This window comes from Armigeres subalbatus, chromosome 3, assembly GCF_024139115.2.
Source record: "Armigeres subalbatus isolate Guangzhou_Male chromosome 3, GZ_Asu_2, whole genome shotgun sequence".
Lineage (NCBI taxonomy): Eukaryota > Metazoa > Arthropoda > Insecta > Diptera > Culicidae > Armigeres > Armigeres subalbatus.
In genome coordinates this window covers 99,637,067-99,655,599 of record NC_085141.1, presented here as the reverse complement: position 1 = coordinate 99,655,599, position 18,533 = coordinate 99,637,067, and the positions used below count along the sequence as shown (strand labels likewise).

The following is an 18,533-nucleotide window of genomic DNA, read 5'->3' as shown; positions in this document are numbered from 1 at the left end:
TGAAAGGAGGCTTCTGAGCCTCTTGAAAGGAGGCTTGAGCCTCTTGAAAGGAGGCTTAGCCTCTTGAAAGGAGGCTTCCAAGCCTCTTGGAAGGAGGCTTGAGCCTCTTGAAAGGAGGCTTCGAGCCTCTTGAAAGGAGGCTTCTGAGCCTCTTGAAAGGAGGCTTCTGAGCCTCTTGAAAGGAGGCCTGAGCCTCTTGAAAGGAGGCTTCTGAGCCTCTTGAAAGGAGGCTTCTGAGCCTCTTGAAAGGAGGCTTGAGCCTCTTGAAAGGAGGCTTCTGAGCCTCTTGAAAGGAGGCTCTGAGCCTCTTGAAAGGAGGCTTCCTGAGCCTCTTGAAAGGAGGCTTCTGAGCCTTTGAAAGAGGCCTGAGCCTCTTGAAAGGAGGCCTCCTAGCCTTTTGAAAGGAGGCTTCCGAGCCTCTTGAAAGGAGGTTTCCGAGCCTCTTGAAAGGAGGCTTCCGAGCCTCTTGAAAGGAGGCTTCCGAGCCTCTTGAAAGGAGGCTTCCGAGCCTCTTGAAAGGAGACTTCCAAGTCTCTTGAAAGGAGACTTCCAAGTCTCTTGAAAGGAGGCTTCCAAGTCTCTTGAAGGAGACTTCCAAGTCTCTTGAAAGGAGACTTCCAAGTCTCTTGAAAGGAGACTTCCAAGTCTCTTGAAAGGAGACTTCCAAGTCTCTTGAAAGGAGACTTCCAAGTCTCTTGAAGGAGACTTCCAAGTCTCTTGAAAGGAGACTTCCAAATCTCTTGAAAGGAGCCTTCCAAGTCTCTTGAAGGAGACTTCCAAGTTTCTTGAAAGGAGACTTCCAAGTTTCTTGAAAGGAGGCTTCCGACCCTCTTGAAAGGAGGCTTCCGAGCCTCTTGAAAGGAGGCTTACGAGCCTCTTGAAAGAAGGCTTTCGAGCCTCTTGAAAGGAGGCTTCCGAGCCTCTTGAAAGGAGGCCTGAGCCTCTTGAAAGGGAGCCTGAGCCTCTTGAAAGGAGGCTTACGAGCCTCTTGAAAGAGGCTTCTGAGCCTCTTGAAAGGAGGCCTGAGCCTCTTGAAAGGAGGCCTGAGCCCTCTTGAAAGAAGGCTTCCGAGCCTCTTGAAAGGAGACTTCCAAGTCTCTTGAAAGGAGACTTCCAAGTCTCTTGAAAGGAGACTTCCAAGTCTCTTGAAAGGAGACTTCCAAGTCTCTTGAAAGGAGACTTCCAAGTCTCTTGAAAGGAGACTTCCAAGTCTCTTGAAAGGAAACTTCCAAGTCTCTCGACAGGAGAGGAGACTTCCAAGCCTCTTGAAAGGAGGCTTCCGAGCCTCTTGAAAGGAGGCTTCCGAGCCTCTTGAAAGGAGGCTTACGAGCCTCTTGAAAGAAGGCTTTCGAGCCTCTTGAAAGGAGGCTTCCGAGCCTCTTGAAAGGAGGCTTCCGAGCCTCTTGAAAGGGAGCTTCCGAGCCTCTTGAAAGGAGACTTCCAAGTCTCTTGAAAGGAGACTTCCAAGTCTCTTGAAAGGAGACTTCCAAGTCTCTTGAAAGGAGACTTCCAAGTCTCTTGAAAGGAGACTTCCAAGTCTCTTGAAAGGAGACTTCCAAGTCTCTTGAAAGGAGACTTCCAAGTCTCTTGAAAGGAGACTTCCAAGTCTCTTGAAAGGAAACTTCCAAGTCTCTTGAAGGAGACTTCCCAGTTTCTTGAAAGGAGACTTCCAAGTCTCTTGAAAGGAGGCTTCCGAGCCTCTTGAAAGGAGGCTTCCGAGCCTCTTGAAAGGAAGCCTCCAAGCCTCTTGAAAGGAATAAAAAAAAATCAGCACATCATCAAAAAGTTTTTATTGAAATTATTATACATCCGCCTTTACGCATTTTTGTCCGAGCGCCAGTGAAAGTACCCTCAGGGGTACATGTACCCCAGGTTGAGAAGATGACTCCTTCTTTCATAGCACACATTTTACCGGAATAGTGTGAAAGAGTAGAAGACAGTTTCACCAAACTCTCGGTGCATTACTCTATTTGCTTCAACGCTATTTCGACAACTAACGACCTAATCTCAGAATCTTGAAAGATTTTTTACACACACGTCTTTAAAATAAGGAGTAGCTGTTTTTTGTAAAACAAAAGTGTCATGTTATAATCCAAATTTTGTGCGAAACACCTTTGGCAAAGAATGATTGAGATTTTAATCGCATAATGCAATTTAATTCATACACTCCATACACATACACACTTACACTCCATGTGAACTATCTCTGATAAAAAATTGAAGCATTTGTCATGTTTGAAACCTCTTTGTAGGCCATCCTATCCACGGTTTGGAATCAGAACCATTGAATTCCTCAGTAATGGTTTTTGGTTACTAGACGCCGCTTCGGAACACCCAAACAAAAAGCAAAATACCAATCAACTGACTTCATTCTATTAACAAGTATTTCCAAAAGATCGAGCATGTTCGATAACGAGCATAATCATGCTTCAACATACCTACTTTGAACCGAAAACCATTCAACCCAAACAAACGTCAAACGTGCTGATCGATTGATCCCAAAATCCATTCTTTCGTTGTTATCCAAACTAAGCGAAACTGTCTTCTTAAAAACCCGAAAGCGAACAGGAAAATATTAAGCCGATTAAAAACTATCCCAAATATACCTGTGAGAACAGCACGGACCACCATCTCCCAACGGGAGGACTTGTAACTCCGCCAAGACGCGGTAGAAACTGGCCTCCATTCGAACAGAGTTGTCAAAAAAGTGCGACTGATCCTATTTGCGCGACGCTGACTGCGACCTTTTTCCTATACGCTGCTGCTGCCCGCATCATCTCGTCACCGAGTGCGGCTGGCATAAAATTTTCCAATCGAATGAAATTTATTATAATTTCTATGCTCATAAATTCACTTCTCCGGCTCCCGCCCCCTTCCATGGTGCGCTGTTGAATAATTCAGACTATATTTTCAAATTGATACCCCTCCCTGCGCGCCCGGAATGAATGGCACCACCGAAACGTCGCTGTGCGACGACGACGACGGTGTCCGCCGCTTTCGATGATAGATAGGCGAAAAACGTTGTAAATCATTTCGGTCAGCGGCAGCTCTCGATTTGTATAGGTTCGACGGTTTTTTGCACGTCTCTCGGCTTAAAAATTGCGATGTTCTAATTCCAAAACTAGATCAGGGATGTTTGCGAATTTTATTTCGTTCGCTCGGCAACGCTTAACGAAATTCAAAGCCTTCTAAATCGAACTGTCAGTTAGACAGTCCGGCGAAAGTTGACGAGTCTTGTTACAAACGCCCCAAACTTGACGAAACCCATCCAGTGATGGAAATTGAATCTCCAAAATGCCTGTTTGCTCTATCCAACCAAAGTTGGATTCTTTTTTGCTTTTACGATTTCCAATACCGAGAAGGACTAACGCAAAACAGGTTTCCAATTTTTCCTCACTTTTATGGTTCTCCTTTATCCACTTGTTGTTGTTGTTGCTGCTGCTGTTGTTACCGTTCGTTGATTGCAGTTCAAAACGAAATCGAAAGAAGCCACTCTATACTTCGTTGGGCCCGGCATCAACCAGCAGTCAGCATTGCTGACTGGCAATAAAAAATAAAACGACGAGAAACAGCAGTCTTTCGTTCTCTTTCATTCTCGAAATTGTGTTGTGTGTTATTTCAAATCAACCGCCCGACCCGCCACCTTCTGCCTGACCCGGACCGGGTGCTCTATCCCCCGGTGCGGACGAAACAAAAACAAAACCTACTTGGCAAAGCCAATTTCTTTCCCGCAGTCTTAACCGAACGAACTGGTCTGATGGTGGAACGCAGGGCTTGTCGTCAGGGCGGACGTCGGCTCGGCGAAGGCGGAAGGGATTATTTCTGCTCCACGCTTATCGAAGTTCATTAAATAGCGTAAGGAAATTCTCTATGACGTCTTCGTTGACGATGACGACGTCGACGAAAGCCGAAACCCAGCTGACCGGGCGATATGCAGCACAATCCACACGTTGCAATGCGCGTGGATTTTGTTTGTTTTTTTCTCGTCCAGTTTTCGTTTATTATTCGTTTTCTGGGAATCGTTTTTCCGGTGAGCTGAACACCCCACACTTCCAGCCAGCGCCCGGTCAGCCAGCAGCGGCGACGAGGCGTCCACGCTCAACCACTGAATCCGTCTAAGAACGTGTTTTGTTTTGGATTAGAGCTTACGATTAGAGGAAAATTATTTTTATAGTGAGAGACTGTGGTGGATGTGTGCGTGTGTCAGTTGAGAATAGAACTAGAAGAAACCGAATCTAGCCCGATAGACTAAACACTAAAAAATAACACATGCTGCGTCTTAATTGGCAAGTTCCCAGCTGGATATCTGATGTGAATACGTATACGATGGGATGACGGGAAAGAAGCATAGCAACTAGAAGATTAATTTATTTGGTGTCAGAATTGTTTTGCATTAAATTTTTTCGGACGAAACTATTTGTTTATGTAAATTTTAAACTCTAGAATGGCTCTCTATCCTTAAGCCCCTAAGAGATTTGTGCATACGCGTGGCGCTGCATAAAAAAGTCCATTGTGACTGTCATTAGTGGATACCATCGTGTATGCCGTTCCAGGATCCAGTGGTCACAGCAGGTGAACGAAGTAGCACTACAAATCATTTAAACAAACTACACAGATAGAAAAAATTGTTGAAATTTACACGAAAGTAATGCACATAAAGGGAATGCCAAAAAGAGCATAAATTCAAATGATATTATCATCTGAATGTATGCAATTTGCATAGCATTATGTCACTTTTTATACAAAAAAGTGTCATAATGCTATGCAAATTGCATACATTTAGGGCGAACTTGTTGGAAAAGATCCATGTACGCCCAGAATAGTGTAATTTTCCACGTCTTTATTACTTCCGCGCTAATTACTTTTCATTATTTTTTTCTGTGTGGATATGCAGTCGCTCAAACATTGCCCAACTGTCTATGTAATTCAAATAATAGTAGTTCGAATTTTTCTAAAATTTAGATGTATTGAGAAGTAAAACGACTGTAGTGTATCAAAATTCTGAATCGTAAATAACTTTTGAAAAAGTTACTAACAAATTAGTCCTGTTACACCGAAACCTAGTTCATGAAAAGCAAAGCAGGATTTATTGATAATATTTGATTCATCAAAATCAGAGAACAATAAAATAGTTTTGATTTAAATAACATTTTGAAATCAGGTTCCGATTAGTGCCGTCGGGAATTGATTATAGAATGTGCTGTTTGATTATTGCCATTTTAATCCACCGATTTTTATACGGGCGATTCGTACCGTGTGAATGAAAACCGCGTGAATCCAAAAATCCGCGTTTAAATTGATTTTACAGCCATTCATTTTTTCATCCACGCCGGTTCACGTGACGCCGCCGCCGCCGATGATGATATGACCGGCGCACACGTCTAACATAGTTGCGCCAAGAGTGAAGCCTTTCAAACTGTCAAACCGTCTACCTGATCCTCAGTATCTATTGAGCAAAGTAAACATGCCTCTTGGTAGTGAGTGAAGAAGGCGAATTAGAATGTATGAGATTTGTTCTAGAAACAGCTAATAAAAACACTTTAAAATAGCTCCCAAAAAAGTAGCAACAAGAAACTGACTTGCTTGCTGTTTGTGGATAACTTGGGTAGCGAAACTCTCACATGAAGTCATCTAAAGGATTGATCAAAAATGAAAATTGACAAAATAACAACATGAGCGTTGTTCAGAATCAATGCAAGAAGTTTGCATAACTTCATTATCAGAAACTCTAGATGTAAGTAGATTGGAAAAATCTCACCCAGTTTGAGAACCAACAATAAAAATGCATTAGTCCCACTTTGAATCAGTGTAAGTATTCACAAAGCAAAGCAAAGTTATGAAATAATTCGTTTGGATTGCGTCATTCTATAGGCGAATCAAAACTTTTCAGACAAAAAGCAAAATCACCGTCAAAGAAGAAATGAATTGTTTGGAAGAACATCTGGATCTACCAATTTTTTCTCATATTATAGTGCTAATTTCTTCCATGGCTAGCGCATGGTGTTAAAAATCTGTCGATAATTGACTGACGCCAACCTTATAATGAGCGTTGCGTTACAGTATGAATGCATCGAAACAACAAAAACGCAAATAAAATAAATGAACAATTTAGTGAGAGCAAAAAACAGGAAAGGTCTACATTTGAGCACACATTGCAAGCATGGTATACATCTTCTAGCTCCAAGAAAATCGTTTCTTAGTGGAATGTTTTCACTGTCATAAGACGAGTTTAGTAAAATTCCTTTTAATTCCACCACCTTGTATTAATATACGAAATACGTATATGTAAAAATAATACGAAGGGGTGGAATTAAAAGTAATTGTACTAAACTCGTCTTATGGCAGTGATATTCTAGCTACTGCTGACGTGACCAGCGTTGAGCGATCAGAAATGAGTGATTTTGTGCTGACGTTAAATAACAAGCGAAAATCCAAGTCACTAACGTCACTGGTATCAATATTTGATGTAAACAACATGGCATTTCTGAGACAATTCCAACAAAACGATCACTCACTTACATGTATAAAAGGGGTATATATGTGAACCAAAGGCTATACATGTGAGCTTATTTTACATTTTCGAATAGGAAGTAGTTTTGATATAGCTTTTCCGATTCATCACGAAATTTATTTTTAAAATTAGATCGTAGATTTAGATTAGATTTTGTTTATCCAACTAGACTTGCACAGTTAGAGAAATATGACAATTGTGGAGAAACGAGTTTTTCATCGTTGCCCGAATGCATTGAAAAAAGAGTCCTTGCAAATCAGTTATGTTCTTCCACGCGAGATGACACACATTGTCAGGCTACTATCAAGTCTTGTATAATATTTGTAAAACATTACAAAAAAGCATTTTCAAGGAATAGATCTTCTCCTTATTTGATAAAAGAAAATATTGATTGCTTAAATCTTTAAAAAATAAAAAAATTATATCGAGCAGCTGATATATTGGAGAAAACTTAATAATCTTTTTGTCAAAAAATGGTGGTATTCGGGTGAGAGGAAATTTTATAGTAATGTTGTTCGCCGTTGCGCATGGAAAGGTCGTTTTTCTGAGCCTTTATTAGATGTGGTTTCATTAGGTGTCAAGAGCGGATGGTGCAGTTTTCCTTTAGAGTGCAAGAGAGTTAGAGTCAGCGTCGTGTCGTGCAGTTGGAGTTTACGGGCAGCAGGGACTCTGTCCAAGGGCTTGACGATCCCTCCCCAGGCTATCTGCGAGTTGTGGCGCCTGCCTAGGATGTGGTGGGGTTTGACAGTGGGCCCTGTTAAACCTCTATAAAAAGCTGCATGAATCCGCAAGTAGGCTCCGCCAAAGCGACCGTGTGCCGCTCAAAGGGCACAAGCCCAAGTCCTGGTGTTAGGTGGGACGCTAAACAGCCCTGACACGACGGCCCTCCGGCGATACAGGAGGTTTGCGCAGGCCCAATAAGCCGCCTTTAGAAACAACTATTACGAACGACATAGAAGCAAATACGATTCGATACAATCGGCAACGACCTAGGCGACGAATAAAGGATCACGATTGGAAGCTTGGAACATTGAACTGCAAGTCGCTAGGCTTCGCGGGTTGCGACAGTATAATCAACGATGAATTACATCCCCGCAACTTCGATGTCGTAGCGCTGCAGGAAATCTGCTGGACAGGACAGAAAGTGTGGAAAAGCGGGCATTGAGCGGCTACCTTCTACCAAAGCTGTGGCACCACCAACGAGCTGGGAACCGGCTTCATAGTGCTGGGAAAGATGCGCCAACGCGTGATTGGGCGGCATCCAATCAACGCAAGGATGATAAGGATAAAAGGCCGTTTCTTCAACTATAGCATCATCAACGTGCCCACACGAAGGGAGATCCGACGACGAGAAAGAAGCGTTCTATGCGCAGCTGGAGCAGACATACGATGGATGCCCACTGCGGGACGTCAAAATCGTCATCGGTGACATGAACGCTCAGGTAGGAAGGGAGGAAATGTATAGACCGCTCATCGGACCGGATAGTCTGCATACCGTATCGAACGACAACGGCCAACGATGCATAAACTTTGTAGCCTCCCGCGGAATGGTAGTCCGAAGCACGGAAATCAAGTAACGGAAAACCAAATCGACCACGTTCTAATCGACGGTAAATTCTTCTTCGTCATCACGAACGTACGCACTTACCGCAGTGCAAATATTGAATCCGACCACTACCGCGTTGCAGTATATCTGCGCTCAAAACTCTCGACGGTGATCAACACGCGTCGGAGTCGTCCGCTGCGGCTAAACATTGGGCGGCTACAAGACGGTAGACTAGCCCAAGACTACGCGCAGCAGCTGGAAGTGGCACTCCCAACGGAAGAGCAGCTAGGCGCAACATCTCTTGAAGATGGCTGGAGAGATATTCGATCCGCCATTGGAAGCACCGCAACCGCTGCACTAGGCACGGTGGCTCCGCATCAGAGAAACGACTGGTATAACGGCGAATGTGAGCAGTTAGTTGAGGAGAAGAATGCAGCATGGGCGAGATTGCTACAACACCGCACGAGGGCGAACGAGACACGATACAAACGGGCGCTGAACAGACAAAACTCGATTTTCCGGAGGAAAAAGCGCCAGCAGGAAGATCGAGACCGTGAAGAAACGGAGGAACTGTACCGCGCTAATAACGCACGAAAGTTCTATGAGAAGTTGAACTGTTCACGTAAGGGCCACGTACCACAGCCCGATATGTGTAGGGACATAAACGGGAACCTTCTTACAAACGAGCGTGAGGTGATCCAAAGGTGGCGGCAGCACTACGAAGAACACCTGAATGGCGATATGGCAGACAACGGTGGCGGTATGGCAATGACATGCGACTTCCGGCTCCAGGAAATCCAGGAGGAGCTCGGCCGGCTGAAAAACAACAAAGCCCCTGGAGTTGACCAACTACCAGGAGAGCTGTTTAAACACGGTGGTGAGGCACTGGCTAGAGCGCGGCACTGGGTGATTACCAAGGTTTGGGAGGATGAGGTTCTGCCGCAGGAGTGGATGGAAGGTGTCGTGTGTCCCATCTACAAAAAGGGCGATAAGCTGGATTGTAGCAACTACCGCGCAATCACATTGCTGAACGCCGCCTACAAGGTACTCTCCCAAATTTTATGCCGCCGACTAACACCAATTGCAAGAAAGTTCGTGGGGCAGTATCAGGCGGGATTTACGGGTGAACGCTCTACCACAGACCAGGTGTTCGCCATACGTCAGGTATTGCAGAAATGCCGCGAATACAACGTGCCCACACATCATCTATTTATCGACTTCAAAGCCGCATATGATACAATCGATCGGGACCAGCTATGGCAGGTAATGCACGAAAACGGATTTCCGGATAAACTGATACGGTTGATCAAAGCGACGATGGATCGGGTGATGTGCGTAGTTCGAGTTTCAGGGGCATTCTCGAGTCCCTTCGAAACGCGTAGAGGGTTACGGCAAGGTGATGGTATTTCGTGTCTGCTATTCAACATCGCTCTGGAGGGAGTAATACGAAGGGCAGGGATTGACACGAGTGGAACGATTTTTACGAAGTCCGTTCTGTTATTTGGTTTCGCCGACGACATTGATATCATGGCACGTAACTTTGAGAGGATGGAGGAAGCCTACATCAGACTGAAAAGCGAAGCTAAACGGATTGGACTAGTCATCAACACGTCGAAGACGAAGTACGTGACAGGAAGAGGCTCAAGAGAGGCCAATGTAAGCCACCCCCCACGAGTTTCTATCGGTGGTGACGAAATCGAGGTGGTTGAAGAATTCGTGTACTTGGGCTCACTGGTGACCGCCGATAACGATACCAGCAGAGAAATTCGGAGACGCATAGTGGCTGGAAATCGCACGTACTTTGGACTCCGCAAAACACTCCGCTCGAATAGAGTTCGCCGCCGTACCAAACTGACTATCTACAAAACAAGACCGGTAGTTCTCTACGGACACGAGACCTGGACGATGCTCGTGGAGGACCAACGCGCACTGGGAGTTTTTGAAAGGAAAGTGTTGCTTACCATCTATGGTGGGGTGCAGATGGCGGACGGTACGTGGAGGAGGCGAATGAACCACGAGTTGCATCAGCTGTTGGGAAAATAATCCATCGTTCACACCGCGAAAATCGGAAGACTGCGGTAGGCCGGCCACGTAGCCAGAATGTCGGACAGTAATCCGGTGAAAATGGTTCTCGACAACGATCCGACGGGAACAAGAAGGCGAGGTGCACAGCGAGCAAGGTGGATCGATCAGGTTGAGGACGATTTGCGGACCCTCCGCAGACTGCGTGGTTGGCGAAGTGCAGCCATGGACCGAGCTGAATGGAGAAGACTTTTATGTGCAGCCCGGCCTTAGTCTGATAATAAATAAATAAATAATCGTGCAGTTGGCCGGATTGACCCCCGCCAAGGGCGCCGAAATCTGGAGTATGCAAAGAGTTCAACATGTCTGATACATTGGTCCCCGAGGACTTCCGATGCCGGCTACAAAGTGGTTAGTTGAATAACAAACAAATTGAGAGTATCATATTGAAAAAGTAATTTTAAAATCATGAAGTTTGGAGTTCATATGGCGCAGAACCTAATATTACATATTTAGCGTCTACATATACTGAACATTGAGGGAACTTCCAAAACCATAATGTTTACAGCAGGAATGGCGATCCACACTGAAATTGGTTTGAAATGACTCTGCGTTTCAGTATTTGGCTTTTTCGAATCAATTTCACTTCGAGGCTACATTCGTTATCAACCGATTGGCAAAAGCCCAAAATTTGTTCCAATGGTAACTTGAAAAAGTATTCAGAAAAACTCCATAGGATTCAAGAAAACGACCGTCGTGGCGGAATTTGACCCAGTGACCTACGGAAATTACTTCGCCAGCAGATATTAATATTTGATAATTTGTATTTTACGTTGTTATACGAATTGAAAAGCCTAATACAAGGGTGAATTTTATAAATAAAAGCACATACATATATGACTTCCTGTATTGAAGAATTATATTATTTCTTGATTGAAATTGATGAATAGGGAAATGATTGATTGAAACAGAATATATGACTATCGGCGATCATTACTGATTTTACCAGCATTTCCATTGAATTTCACCAACAATCACAACTTCCATAGTTTCAGAACTAAAGATTCACAGGGTGTCATGTCGATAAAATAATCGAATATCCCGAGCAACCCATTCCAGAGTTGGATTCCATTGATCCAAACAGAAGACATCAGAAGATTCTTTTATTTCCTCAGTGAGAAAGAGGTTAGGTTAGAGGATATGTTAGAGATTAGAAAAGCATGCTCTATATGCTAAACTGCAAAAACCTCGATATTTTTTTAGCTAAACAACCCAATTCTAAACTACATCACGCTTTCCGGAACTCATAACTCCAAAAGCAAGTGTCAGACAATAACAAATTGACATTTGTGCCGCTAAAAAGTGAGATGAGGGCTAGGACGGCCATTGAAAAAGTCATTCTGCGGATCTGGGACGATTGTCCTTAATTGCACTTCATCTCTACCATCGTTGCGGAGGACGTTGCGAAAGCTATGATTTTTTTCTCGCTTAGTACTTAGAACCCAGCCAGCTTCCGCATGGTCTTGCTTTGTAGCCGCGCATCTTCCAGGGGAATATTATACCTTTCATCGTTCATGTAAGCAGTGTTCGATTGTAATATTATACCAAGATTTGGCGTCAGAATCCAGTATGTTCTGAGTAGGGTAGTCTAACCGTTAATACCGGTCAATTTTGAGTACCGAAAATACCGGTATTTCCGGTATTTCATATTTAGCTGTCAGTATGAAAAATCTGATTCTGTTTGGCTTTTTTCTTCAAGGACATTGTTTACATCGTTGAGTATTTTCCCGCTATGTATGAAATGGTGATAAAGGTACGTGCCGAAGTAGTTTTGTTCCGGAGGTCACCTGTGAAAAATGTTTAGCTGCAAAAATATGTCCGTTCTGAATTTGGTAAAGAACTTGTATTAGTGGTGAGTTGTATTGGTAAAGAATTTTTAGAACGCAGGAATAGTATTTTATCCATGCTCAAACGATTCTCTGATCGAAAAAACTCTGATCGATTTGAAGCTTCATTTCAAATTCAAATTCAGTGATTAGGTATATATTTTTTAGCGGTAGGTGAACCTCTCGTAGGTGGGCCCTCGAACCTGTTCAAGTTGCTGTGGAACTACTCTGCCGTGACTTCGGCACTATGAAGCCGACGTGTAGCTTTAATTTATGTTGGAGCAATTATCAAATCAAGCTACAGGAATTGCCGTGTACTCATTCAATGCTCTCAAAGAACGAATCCAAGAGAGACGATCAGAATACGCCGAACTTTTTGCTTCTTGAATAATCCGGCCGTAGAGCAATTTTCAGAACCGATTTTAATATTTTCTTTAAGACATCCAGAGCTACATTGATTAAGCAAGCGGACGAGATCTCGAAGCGTCTAATCATTCCTGGATGCGATCGTTGAAGTTAAGACAACGATCACACCTGACGATCGGTACGAAGAAGATGTCTCTATGGAATTTTTTTCTGGCTTATCGGCTGCAGAGAAACTCGTGAAGAGATTTCAGCAGATTAAATCACTTGCGTTGGGAAAACTGAGCTACTACGTTGACGCCAGGATCCTTGCACGCAATCCGTAAATAATTCTTCAACTATGAATCTGAAGGAATTAAGGGATGGCACTGATTTTCGACGCTCTTAAAACTATTCGTCCAACTTCGGTTGAACCAGAGCAACAACGCCAACAAAATCTGCAGCTGGCAACATTACATTGCTAACAAAATCCGAAGCGGATTGGGAGATACATCGCTCAGTATGTTATGTCTACGGGGGTCTCCAGTAGCCTTGCGAGCAAAGGCGTAGGATTGCCAATCCGAAGATGGCGAGTTCAATTCTCGGTCCGGTCTAGGATGTTTTCGGGTTGGAAACTTTCTCGACACCCTGGGCATAGTGTATCCATTGTACTTGCCACGTAAGATACATACTCATGCAATGGCGGGCATAGAAAAGCTTTCAATTAATAACCGAGGAAATGCTAATAGAATACTTAGAAAAGCAGGGCAAGTTCCATTTGGAATCCAGAGCCATAGAAGAACAAGAAGATGTTATGTCTACTTATGTTTCACTTTACCCGTCTCAACAAGCAATGGTTTTAGCTTTTAAAGTTTGTCAATAAACATTGTTTTTCACTCAAAAGTTCAAATAACAAACTTTTTTTTAATTTCTGGAAATTTCACAAATACTGATATTTTACCAGTATTACCGGTATTGACTATACAAAATACCGAATACCTAATAATGACTAAAATGGCCAATATCGACCACCCTAGTTCTGAGTGAGGTAGGGGCTTGTTTGGTCGACTCCCAGTAGGTACCCACATTAGGTTAGAATGGGCTTCTTTATTATCCGCCACGGTTTGGATGACAGAACTTTCTACGGTTAAGCAGCGGTTGCCATTGGGTTAATGGTGTCTTGAAAAACAGCTTTGGCTTCAGCGGAAATTATAGACAAGGGACGGGATTCAACAAACTGAAGTTTTGGTGTTTTCCGTTAGCTTTTGGTGCATCCAAGAGGCGAAGATCGCTGATAATAAGACCACAAAAACCTTTATTATTATCTTTATTACGAGAATTTATGTCCTAGGCCGGTTCATCTCGATAACCACAGAATCTTATTACTCATGGCGTATGAGTGATGTTTGTGCGGATATTGCCTAGCAGCGGAAACAAAAACTGAGTGTGCAAAGCCAAATTATTGTTGTGGCCGTCAGAACAACAAGATGCTGTCTTGAATTCGTGTTGACCACCTTCTATAGAAATATGCTGGAAGTATTGGCGGATCGTGGAAGCGGGGACTATGTCTAGAAGAGAGATGAGGGAAGCCTACATCAGACTGAAGAGGGAAGCTAAGCTAGTCACGGACTAGTCATCAACACGTCGAGGAAGAAGTATATGGTAGCAAAAGGCTCAAGAGAAGACAACGAGAACAACTCTCACCACAAGTTTGTATCGGTGGTGACGAAATCGAGGTGGTCGATGAGTTCGTGTATTGGGCTAACTGATGACTGCCGAAAACGAATCAGAGAAATTCGGAGACGCATGGTAGCATGGAAATCGCATATATTTTGGACTCCACAAAGCGCTTCGAACGAATAAATTTGGCCAAATCGACTATTTACAAAACGCTTAGAAAGCCGGTAGTCCTCTACGGATACGAGACCTGGATGATGCTCGTGAAGATCGAACGCGCCCTTTGAGTTTTTGAAAGAAAAGTCTTGCGTCCCATCTATTGCAGGGTGCGGATGGAAGACGGCACACGGAGGAGGCGAATGAACCACGAGTTGCATCAGCTGTTGGGCGAACCATCCATCGTTAACACCGCGGAAATCGAAAACCAGCAGTGGGCCGGGCACGTAACCAGAATGTCGGACAATAATTAGACAATATTTGACTAAACAAACCATCAGGCCGAATTCCATCTGGCTGAGAATGTCATTTCACTCAAAAGGGGCATTCGGCCGAAAATGTCGTTTGGTCGAATAAGTCATTTGCCCGAATACGTCGAATTGTCGAGTGGCAAAACCGAACCGGCCGAAAATTCCATTTGACCAAAGGGGTCGTTTTCCGTACGAGATCGCCGAATAATCGTATGTGGAAAGTGTTAATTGATTAATTAAAAAGGCGAAGTAAGAAGTAAATAATGAAGATTGAGAAATGAGTAGAGGAACATCTTTGTTCTTACTTCTCACTCACTATGTTGTACTTTTATTACTTTTCACATTGAGAAGTTTCAATGAAAAGTAAGAAATGAGGAGTGAGAAATGGAAAGTGAGGATTGAGACGTCTTCACCTATAACTTTCTTTATCTTCTCATTGCAATAAATGCGAAGAGAAGAGAAATGTGATATAAAAACTAAGAGATCTCACTATTCACTATAATTTCTCACACATCATTATTACTTCTCACTGTGAGTAGTAACCCAACAAACATTGAAGGTGAGTGAAGCGCTTATTATGCCAAATATAATACCGCATAAAACTGGCTTATTCAGCTGAAGTTGTTTTTAGGAAGAAAGATGTGAGACATCTACCTTCTCATTCTCGCTAAGAAGTGAGAAATGAGAAGAAAGAAAACAGGATTAATAACTGAAAAGCAAAAAGTAAAAAAGCTAAAAGCGTTCTCGAAGAAAATTGGATGGAAGTAAAATGAAGTAATTTTTTATAATTATTTTCAGCAATTAAAATGGCACTGGCCTGGCTTGAAAACTGTACTGCGGAACACTGTCATTTACCAAACATTGACAATTTAATCGGTAAAGTTTCATGCAGCGAACAACCAAAACAATTCGCCATGAAAATGTACAAGTTCAAGCCGTTATTCTATTTTGAAATAGACTGTTTGTTCGCTACCGTTTGAAAGTCTTATGCCGTCTGTTTCACAGTATTGGCATTAGCTTTCTTGTTTCGGTTCATGTGCAGTGAAAACAGTACGAAATCGAGTTTGATTGCCTGTGGCTTGAACACCCTTGAAAGAGTTTGGTTCTATCTGGTCTGAATTGAATCGACTAAATAATTTGTCCCGCATATTAGCATGTTCGGCTTATTCTGAAATAGCCTAAGCATTCTGTCAAACAACCTGCTCGGTCGTGGCCAAATGGCCAGTTCTGTCGAACTTTATTTTCGGCTGTACATCCCATTTGTGGCCATGTATCCCGTTCGGCCTTACGATATTTTCGGACGTATTATTGTTCGGTAAAAACGCCTGTTCGGCTAAATTACTTGTTCAGCTAAATGACTTCTTTGGTCAACTAGTTCCGGCCAAACATTTAATTCGGTCAAATGGAAATCGGGTAGATGATTTTCGGTCTAACATGCTATTTGGTTTCAAGTGATATTTGGTCAAATGGCTTTTGCCCGAATGCCTTCAGGCCAAACAACTTTTTCTAGAAGCAGAGTATGCTTACCCAAGTATCTAATAAGTCGTATATTGCGCCAAATCGGTCAAATAGTGCTACTTTAATAATAAGTCGGTAAATATCCGTATATTGGCCCTATATGGAGGTTTGGCGTAACATAGGGCTAATAGTTACTTTGTAATTGACCATTAAGCTTCTTTTTCTTAGTATCGTCTGACAGTGAAGTATTAATACCTTACGGTGGCTACGAAACCTCGCAGTTAATAACTGTAGAAGTGCTTTTTCTCTTGTTGGGTATTTCAATCACTACGACCATTTGTCCAATAATGGCGCATTATTGCTATTTAGAGCAAGATTCGTTCGTTGACCGGTAACCCGGTAATACAGGTTCACTTTGTTACGACAGGCCAATGTTTGGAGTGATTGAACACATTCCCAGACAAGTTTAGGCGTACAAGTTGCTGATTTCAAGGCATCCAATAACTAGCTGCTCAATAACTCAATGCTGCTTGACTATCAGACAATATGCAAATATTCGAATGCCTGTATTTAATATCGACCTAAGCATAAATTAGAGCATTCCAGAATAGCCTGAACTTCAGCTTGGAAAACAGTTGGCCACTTGCCCATGGAAATTGAAATATTTAGCCCTGATCCAGACACGCCTGCTCCAACTTGATTGTTCAGCTTTGAGCCGTCGATGTAAAACACAATTGATCCTGAGCGAAGATTTGGTCTATATACTTTGCTCAAGATTAATTACATACAGTCATCATTGTTTGTGATGAGCGAGTTATTACTAACTTTGTTTGGAATGCTAAGATGCCCTTTCAGGTCACATTCGAAGATATTTGAAATTCTTCTGATCCTTAAAGCACTTTTCTCAGCTTCTAATTGAATAAATTGATCCAATGGAAGTACATGGAGCAAAGCGTCTAGCGCTTCATTTGGCGTGCTTCTGATTGCACCCGTTGTTGAAAGAGTAGCTGGAAGTGGAAGTGCTTAGAGAATTCAGCTGCGAGGTGGCAATGTCTCAGTAGTGGATGTAATGTCAATAAGAAGAAGAAGACTAAACAGAAATATCAAAGACAGTGACATAAAAGACGTAATTAAGATTCGCAAAGCAAGGAACAGCAAAGTCAAAGGAAATTACATTGCTGCCCTAAGGAAAAGTTGAAGCCCGAACCCACAGCTGAGATATCGGTTAAAGTTCGGTAAGCTTTATGACAAGACATAAGCTGATAATGATTTTAAAGTCTCGGACAGTGATGGGAAAATTTCAAGGAAAAACTTATAATCTCAAAACTTATAAATGAATAAAATCAAATGTGAATTAACGCACATCAACATCATCTTCCAAATTTCATGCATAAGTACAGGTGTGCACCGGTCCGTCCGAAAACCGTTGGCGGCGCCATTTGTTGTAATTTTTCTCGGCAACGGCGTTTTCAGCGTCTCGTCGAGAGCAATGACTGTTTTCCTGCGTTGGTTTCCCCGGTTTTGTTCTATTATTGTCAGGGAGGTTTTTGTCGACCAAATTTTATGAAATTTGGCCACAATATTCTTTGATATGTAAAGAATGTTTAGGCCGAATTTGAGCATAGTCAGTCATAAAAAAAACCTGCCAATAATAGAACAAAACCTGCCAAAGCCGTCATTCCCCCTACATCGAATACATACCCAAGATCTAAAAAATTTCGGCTACTGAGAAAAGCTAAATATTTCAAAGTGCTTAGAATGTTATCAATTGTAAACTGTCAGAATGATATAAAATACTTAGTAAATAGTGAAGTAAATTAGTAAATACGTTTTACCTTAGTAGTAGACAAAAGGGGTGTGCCATCGACATACTTAATTTGAAGAGCTTAGTCCACACATAAAGAATATCGGTTTACGTTAAAACCAAAGTTAATTATCTTCGTACATCGGGTTCATCCATGATGTCACTTTTCGATAGGAAAATAATCCTTAGTCAGATTAACGACAAAACATCAAAACAAGCGAAATAACAAATAACAACAGTTATACTTTCCGTTTTTCTGGAAATCCCAACCATCCAAACCATGTCAAACACTTTCGCCAAAATCAATCACATTCGTTATCGCAACTTAAGATTCCCATTCGACCAACTTTCCATGACTCTATACTGTAGAGATTATCTCTCCCGACTAATCCCCGAAAAGCCCACTCGCCGTCGGTCGGCCGGTCGCCTCCTTATCAGCTCGAAATTCCTCAAACATCGCAAAAGTAAATAGAGAAGCGGAGAGAGAAAATAATAACCAAATACTGAGCAAAAAATGTTTGACAAATGAAAACCTCACTAACAAACTAATCCATCTCCCGGCTGGGCGTCGAGTCTGACTGGCCTGTTTGTAGTGTGTTTGCGCTAGGCTTGGGCTGCGACGCTACACGCACGCGGGAGGCAAACTCCCTTGAGTTCGGTCGGGCAGCCAAAAGTTTCCCTGTTTCGCACACCCGAGCGCGGCCTTAGCGATATCCGTTTACATACACAATTTCCAATGATTTATGGCATTCAATTAATCATATTTATTTTATCTTTATCGTGCTTGCCTCCCTCCGAGCAGTCCGCGTACTTAGGAGCT

General features: G+C 42.7%; 1 long non-coding RNA gene across 1 annotated transcript in view; it reads right to left on the bottom strand.

The window, feature by feature from the left end:
* The window catches only part of LOC134226654 (uncharacterized), a 176,276-nt gene that overhangs the window by 132,720 nt on the left and 25,023 nt on the right, over nucleotides 1–18,533 (bottom strand). The window lies entirely within an intron of this gene.